General features: G+C 37.6%; 3 non-coding genes across 3 annotated transcripts; all 3 read left to right on the top strand.

The window, feature by feature from the left end:
* Positions 1-107, top strand: LOC136210192 (small nucleolar RNA R71). The gene has a single exon (XR_010677903.1). It is a non-coding gene; the product is annotated as a small nucleolar RNA R71 (small nucleolar RNA).
* Positions 108-3,135: 3,028 nt separating this feature from the next.
* LOC136210191 (small nucleolar RNA R71) lies at positions 3,136-3,242 on the top strand. Its single transcript, XR_010677902.1, has one exon. It is a non-coding gene; the product is annotated as a small nucleolar RNA R71 (small nucleolar RNA).
* A 3,025-nt stretch (positions 3,243-6,267) lies between these two features.
* LOC136210190 (small nucleolar RNA R71) lies at positions 6,268-6,374 on the top strand. Its single transcript, XR_010677901.1, has one exon. It is a non-coding gene; the product is annotated as a small nucleolar RNA R71 (small nucleolar RNA).
* Positions 6,375-8,121: the final 1,747 nt, after the last annotated feature.

The raw sequence follows: 8,121 nt of genomic DNA, 5'->3' as shown, positions 1-8,121 counted from the left end.
ATGCCATGATTCGGTACCCTCCTTAACAGCTCTTTGTATCTTTCCCACGCCTCTGCCAACGACTCGTCCTCTTCTTGTACAAATCGAGATACTTCATTTCTGAGTTTGATTGCTTGACGAGGTGGAAAATGTTGGTCCCTTATAACGTTACAAGTATAGTTCCAAGGGGGGGGGGGGTTAGGAACTATTTAAACTTTTTCACGTTAAGGCTGACTTCTTTTTCTTATGAAAAGATTTAGAACAACGGTGCTGAGTGAATAGCAGAATACTAGCTTAGTCAACTGGTGACTAAGTCAGTTTCTTTGCTTGAGTTAGGAAATAGCACTTAGAGTCTATTCCTGAACTTCAGATATTCAACACACACAACTCAGCGTGAGTCTTAACTAAGTCAGTTTTTAAGCAAGCAATGTATTAAAGGAGTTTAAGGGATAGAAAGATATTACTCAGTAGATTTATCCAGGTTCGGCCTCTACGCCTATGTCCTGTCCCCGGAACACTTCCGGGATTTTTGAATCCTCTACTGAGCTCTTTAAAGGTAGAGCACAAACCCTTTACAAATCAGAAGCTGAGTATAACAAGAGTACCTTCCTCTATACCTCTACTCACTTCTATTCTACTTGCTGAGTACTATAACCGAGTACTCAGCCTCTCCTTTCTATTTTTTTAGAAATGATAATTGATTTGTTCTAAACAACAATTGCTAAGACACCTTAGATGATTCTAAGATCACTCTAGACTTTTACACAAAAAGAAATGAATTTGGTGTAAGGATTGCTTTGCTTTTTCTCACAGAACTTTGAGTAGTAATCTGGTCAGCGTAATGGCTTGATCAATTTCAGTTCTGTATGGAATGAGGAATCTGAGGGCTCTATTTATAGAGACATCTGAGGCATCGATCATTTCGAATTTCAAAATAACCGTTGAAGGGAAACGGCTTCCTGTCGTTGTCACTCAGTCTTTCTCAGTCCTCTCAGCCAATCAGATTCAAGCATCTTCTGTCTTTGGTCAGTGTTGAGCAGATTTTGCTCAGTCCAGCAGAATGTCCCTCCATTTGTGGTAATGTCAACTAGACAGCTTTTTGTGTCTTCTGAACTTTACCCAAAGTAGAAATACTTTGTCTGGAAGTTGTTCTTGCTCAGCTGCTGTCTTGTACTATTTGTCGAATCAACTCAGCAGCTTCGTTCCGAAGTTGTCTACGTGGATCTTCTCGATCCTTCCTTCGTTGAGCTGAGTTTCTTTACACAATGGCAGCATTTTGGTTACGCGGGCCGAGTGGTCTTGATCTGTTTGACTTTGGGCTTTGACTTCCGTATTTGGGCTTGGGCCTTTTAATCTTTAGTCTTATAAATAATTTAACTCAACATTGAACAAACACATTAGTGTAAGAAATCAAAGCATTTAAACTTAGTGTGTTTATATAATATTTAATTATACTTAAATAATTTTGTCAAATCAAAATCATGTGGAAAGGTGTTTCAACAAACTCCCCCATTTTGATGTTGACAAAACTATTCAGCGAAGAACTCAGTGTTGAGCTCCCCCATGATAGTTGACCTACTTACTTAGTAAACTCCCCCGTCAGGGCTGAGCTACTGACTTAGTTTTACTCTAAACATTTTAAGGTTTAATTGAGTAAGTCTAAGGTCAGTTTTCAGGTATAGGTCAGCTTTGTTGGGGTTTTGTGTCCTATAGACAATTATTTCAGAATACAAACTTAATGTAAATGAATTGTTCTTTATAGCATTTGTTTTAATGAGATATATGTTTTATAACTACATAAAGGCAATCCCTTTTATGAACTAAATAAAGTCTAATAAAAGGAAATCCGTAAGTTTGTTTAAAGTGATCATAGAGTGTTCATACAAGCATGAAGTGAGACTAAACTTTATGATAAACTAATAAACTTAAAACCACCCCAAGTCAAGTGATATGTTTAGGATTGATATATCACGGTTGAGACTTGTATGTAACAATGTCTTCTGTCCGACAGAAAGCTGATCTCACAAACTTCATATATGTAGATATATGGACAGTTACATAGATCCGGTGAAACGTTGTTCATTAGGATTGGGGATCCGATTTGAGATAACAGGATGGGTAGATTCATCTTTGTCAACTGTTCATCTCATTGGTATTACTAGGTATAACTAATCCTCAGACTCAAAAGAATGTTAATTAGTCATCTTGAATTACTGAATGTGAGACTTTGATCCTGCGGTCCCACGATCCTTAACAGAGATGACTCTGGGGTGTGAACTGCAAAGGTTGGATGTCACAAGAAGTAATGTTAGAGTAGTTATACATTGGATTGAGAATTTATCACTCCCGATTAATGGGAGATACATCCAAGGATCGCTTGTGGAAGACTCGACTCTAAACCCTTGCAAGGTGATAGCTTAAGAGTAGAAATACAGGTGACTCCTATTAGGTCTTTATTCAATAGACTTGATAATCTATCTTTATTATTATCGTTCATACCATGTTCCTTCGAATAGTTTCATTAATGAAAGATCAATTAGGGGTAAAGTAACTTAGTTAGGCTTAGAATAACTTAGTTAGGCTTAGAATAACTTAGCTAGAATTAGATAACTTAGTTAGAATTAGATAACTTAATTAGGATTAGCATAATTCAACCTAGGAGTAGATTAATTAAACAAACCAAACTCAAAACCCCCTAAGCCTAGATAACATCCGAGACCGAGTAGCTTGATACTTGCAGAAATAAATCCTGTGGACGATAACCTGGACTTAAACCAGAAATTTATTACTTGATAACGACGGGGTACACTTATCCCTTATTGAGGATTCTCCGGAATCCGCATCACTCCGCAAAAATCACATTCACCAATAAATGGTGGCTCACTATGAATTGATGATACGTTTATCTTGCTGAGCTGCTTGGCAAGTTGTTCCACTTGGGTTGTTAACTTGGACACAACATCATCATTTCTTGCACTTTTGCTTTCACTTCTAGCGGAATGCCAATTGTAGCTTGTGCTCACGACTTTCTCAATAAGGTCGTACAAAGCCTGTGGCTCAAGATCTTCTGGGTTACCATTGGCAATGGATTCAATCTGGATTTTATAAATGTTAGTGACTCCATTGTAAAAGTTCTGTACTTGCATCCACATGGGGATGCCATGATTCGGTACCCTCCTTAACAGCTCTTTGTATCTTTCCCACGCCTCTGCCAACGACTCGTCCTCTTCTTGTACAAATCGAGATACTTCATTTCTGAGTTTGATTGCTTGACGAGGTGGAAAATGTTGGTCCCTTATAACGTTACAAGTATAGTTCCAAGGGGGGGGGTTAGGAACTATTTAAACTTTTTCACGTTAAGGCTGACTTCTTTTTCTTATGAAAAGATTTAGAACAACGGTGCTGAGTGAATAGCAGAATACTAGCTTAGTCAACTGGTGACTAAGTCAGTTTCTTTGCTTGAGTTAGGAAATAGCACTTAGAGTCTATTCCTGAACTTCAGATATTCAACACACACAACTCAGCGTGAGTCTTAACTAAGTCAGTTTTTAAGCAAGCAATGTATTAAAGGAGTTTAAGGGATAGAAAGATATTACTCAGTAGATTTATCCAGGTTCGGCCTCTACGCCTATGTCCTGTCCCCGGAACACTTCCGGGATTTTTGAATCCTCTACTGAGCTCTTTAAAGGTAGAGCACAAACCCTTTACAAATCAGAAGCTGAGTATAACAAGAGTACCTTCCTCTATACCTCTACTCACTTCTATTCTACTTGCTGAGTACTATAACCGAGTACTCAGCCTCTCCTTTCTATTTTTTTAGAAATGATAATTGATTTGTTCTAAACAACAATTGCTAAGACACCTTAGATGATTCTAAGATCACTCTAGACTTTTACACAAAAAGAAATGAATTTGGTGTAAGGATTGCTTTGCTTTTTCTCACAGAACTTTGAGTAGTAATCTGGTCAGCGTAATGGCTTGATCAATTTCAGTTCTGTATGGAATGAGGAATCTGAGGGCTCTATTTATAGAGACATCTGAGGCATCGATCATTTCGAATTTCAAAATAACCGTTGAAGGGAAACGGCTTCCTGTCATTGTCACTCAGTCTTTCTCAGTCCTCTCAGCCAATCAGATTCAAGCATCTTCTGTCTTTGGTCAGTGTTGAGCAGATTTTGCTCAGTCCAGCAGAATGTCCCTCCATTTGTGGTAATGTCAACTAGACAGCTTTTTGTGTCTTCTGAACTTTACCCAAAGTAGAAATACTTTGTCTGGAAGTTGTTCTTGCTCAGCTGCTGTCTTGTACTATTTGTCGAATCAACTCAGCAGCTTCGTTCCGAAGTTGTCTACGTGGATCTTCTCGATCCTTCCTTCGTTGAGCTGAGTTTCTTTACACAATGGCAGCATTTTGGTTACGCGGGCCGAGTGGTCTTGATCTGTTTGACTTTGGGCTTTGACTTCCGTATTTGGGCTTGGGCCTTTTAATCTTTAGTCTTATAAATAATTTAACTCAACATTGAACAAACACATTAGTGTAAGAAATCAAAGCATTTAAACTTAGTGTGTTTATATAATATTTAATTATACTTAAATAATTTTGTCAAATCAAAATCATGTGGAAAGGTGTTTCAACAAACTCCCCCATTTTGATGTTGACAAAACTATTCAGCGAAGAACTCAGTGTTGAGCTCCCCCATGATAGTTGACCTACTTACTTAGTAAACTCCCCCGTCAGGGCTGAGCTACTGACTTAGTTTTACTCTAAACATTTTAAGGTTTAATTGAGTAAGTCTAAGGTCAGTTTTCAGGTATAGGTCAGCTTTGTTGGGGTTTTGTGTCCTATAGACAATTATTTCAGAATACAAACTTAATGTAAATGAATTGTTCTTTATAGCATTTGTTTTAATGAGATATATGTTTTATAACTACATAAAGGCAATCCCTTTTATGAACTAAATAAAGTCTAATAAAAGGAAATCCGTAAGTTTGTTTAAAGTGATCATAGAGTGTTCATACAAGCATGAAGTGAGACTAAACTTTATGATAAACTAATAAACTTAAAACCACCCCAAGTCAAGTGATATGTTTAGGATTGATATATCACGGTTGAGACTTGTATGTAACAATGTCTTCTGTCCGACAGAAAGCTGATCTCACAAACTTCATATATGTAGATATATGGACAGTTACATAGATCCGGTGAAACGTTGTTCATTAGGATTGGGGATCCGATTTGAGATAACAGGATGGGTAGATTCATCTTTGTCAACTGTTCATCTCATTGGTATTACTAGGTATAACTAATCCTCAGACTCAAAAGAATGTTAATTAGTCATCTTGAATTACTGAATGTGAGACTTTGATCCTGCGGTCCCACGATCCTTAACAGAGATGACTCTGGGGTGTGAACTGCAAAGGTTGGATGTCACAAGAAGTAATGTTAGAGTAGTTATACATTGGATTGAGAATTTATCACTCCCGATTAATGGGAGATACATCCAAGGATCGCTTGTGGAAGACTCGACTCTAAACCCTTGCAAGGTGATAGCTTAAGAGTAGAAATACAGGTGACTCCTATTAGGTCTTTATTCAATAGACTTGATAATCTATCTTTATTATTATCGTTCATACCATGTTCCTTCGAATAGTTTCATTAATGAAAGATCAATTAGGGGTAAAGTAACTTAGTTAGGCTTAGAATAACTTAGTTAGGCTTAGAATAACTTAGCTAGAATTAGATAACTTAGTTAGAATTAGATAACTTAATTAGGATTAGCATAATTCAACCTAGGAGTAGATTAATTAAACAAACCAAACTCAAAACCCCCTAAGCCTAGATAACATCCGAGACCGAGTAGCTTGATACTTGCAGAAATAAATCCTGTGGACGATAACCTGGACTTAAACCAGAAATTTATTACTTGATAACGACGGGGTACACTTATCCCTTATTGAGGATTCTCCGGAATCCGCATCACTCCGCAAAAATCACATTCACCAATAAATGGTGGCTCACTATGAATTGATGATACGTTTATCTTGCTGAGCTGCTTGGCAAGTTGTTCCACTTGGGTTGTTAACTTGGACACAACATCATCATTTCTTGCACTTTTGCTTTCACTTCTAGCGGAATGCCAATTGTAGCTTGTGCTCACGACTTTCTCAATAAGGTCGTACAAAGCCTGTGGCTCAAGATCTTCTGGGTTACCATTGGCAATGGATTCAATCTGGATTTTATAAATGTTAGTGACTCCATTGTAAAAGTTCTGTACTTGCATCCACATGGGGATGCCATGATTCGGTACCCTCCTTAACAGCTCTTTGTATCTTTCCCACGCCTCTGCCAACGACTCGTCCTCTTCTTGTACAAATCGAGATACTTCATTTCTGAGTTTGATTGCTTGACGAGGTGGAAAATGTTGGTCCCTTATAACGTTACAAGTATAGTTCCAAGGGGGGGGGTTAGGAACTATTTAAACTTTTTCACGTTAAGGCTGACTTCTTTTTCTTATGAAAAGATTTAGAACAACGGTGCTGAGTGAATAGCAGAATACTAGCTTAGTCAACTGGTGACTAAGTCAGTTTCTTTGCTTGAGTTAGGAAATAGCACTTAGAGTCTATTCCTGAACTTCAGATATTCAACACACACAACTCAGCGTGAGTCTTAACTAAGTCAGTTTTTAAGCAAGCAATGTATTAAAGGAGTTTAAGGGATAGAAAGATATTACTCAGTAGATTTATCCAGGTTCGGCCTCTACGCCTATGTCCTGTCCCCGGAACACTTCCGGGATTTTTGAATCCTCTACTGAGCTCTTTAAAGGTAGAGCACAAACCCTTTACAAATCAGAAGCTGAGTATAACAAGAGTACCTTCCTCTATACCTCTACTCACTTCTATTCTACTTGCTGAGTACTATAACCGAGTACTCAGCCTCTCCTTTCTATTTTTTTAGAAATGATAATTGATTTGTTCTAAACAACAATTGCTAAGACACCTTAGATGATTCTAAGATCACTCTAGACTTTTACACAAAAAGAAATGAATTTGGTGTAAGGATTGCTTTGCTTTTTCTCACAGAACTTTGAGTAGTAATCTGGTCAGCGTAATGGCTTGATCAATTTCAGTTCTGTATGGAATGAGGAATCTGAGGGCTCTATTTATAGAGACATCTGAGGCATCGATCATTTCGAATTTCAAAATAACCGTTGAAGGGAAACGGCTTCCTGTCATTGTCACTCAGTCTTTCTCAGTCCTCTCAGCCAATCAGATTCAAGCATCTTCTGTCTTTGGTCAGTGTTGAGCAGATTTTGCTCAGTCCAGCAGAATGTCCCTCCATTTGTGGTAATGTCAACTAGACAGCTTTTTGTGTCTTCTGAACTTTACCCAAAGTAGAAATACTTTGTCTGGAAGTTGTTCTTGCTCAGCTGCTGTCTTGTACTATTTGTCGAATCAACTCAGCAGCTTCGTTCCGAAGTTGTCTACGTGGATCTTCTCGATCCTTCCTTCGTTGAGCTGAGTTTCTTTACACAATGGCAGCATTTTGGTTACGCGGGCCGAGTGGTCTTGATCTGTTTGACTTTGGGCTTTGACTTCCGTATTTGGGCTTGGGCCTTTTAATCTTTAGTCTTATAAATAATTTAACTCAACATTGAACAAACACATTAGTGTAAGAAATCAAAGCATTTAAACTTAGTGTGTTTATATAATATTTAATTATACTTAAATAATTTTGTCAAATCAAAATCATGTGGAAAGGTGTTTCAACAAACTCCCCCATTTTGATGTTGACAAAACTATTCAGCGAAGAACTCAGTGTTGAGCTCCCCCATGATAGTTGACCTACTTACTTAGTAAACTCCCCCGTCAGGGCTGAGCTACTGACTTAGTTTTACTCTAAACATTTTAAGGTTTAATTGAGTAAGTCTAAGGTCAGTTTTCAGGTATAGGTCAGCTTTGTTGGGGTTTTGTGTCCTATAGACAATTATTTCAGAATACAAACTTAATGTAAATGAATTGTTCTTTATAGCATTTGTTTTAATGAGATATATGTTTTATAACTACATAAAGGCAATCCCTTTTATGAACTAAATAAAGTCTAATAAAAGGAAATCCGTAAGTTTGTTTAAAGTGATCATAGAGTGT

This window comes from Euphorbia lathyris, chromosome 10, assembly GCF_963576675.1.
Source record: "Euphorbia lathyris chromosome 10, ddEupLath1.1, whole genome shotgun sequence".
Lineage (NCBI taxonomy): Eukaryota > Viridiplantae > Streptophyta > Magnoliopsida > Malpighiales > Euphorbiaceae > Euphorbia > Euphorbia lathyris.
The sequence above is the reverse complement of the archived record's forward strand: the minus strand, read 5'-3'. Positions and strand labels throughout refer to the sequence as shown.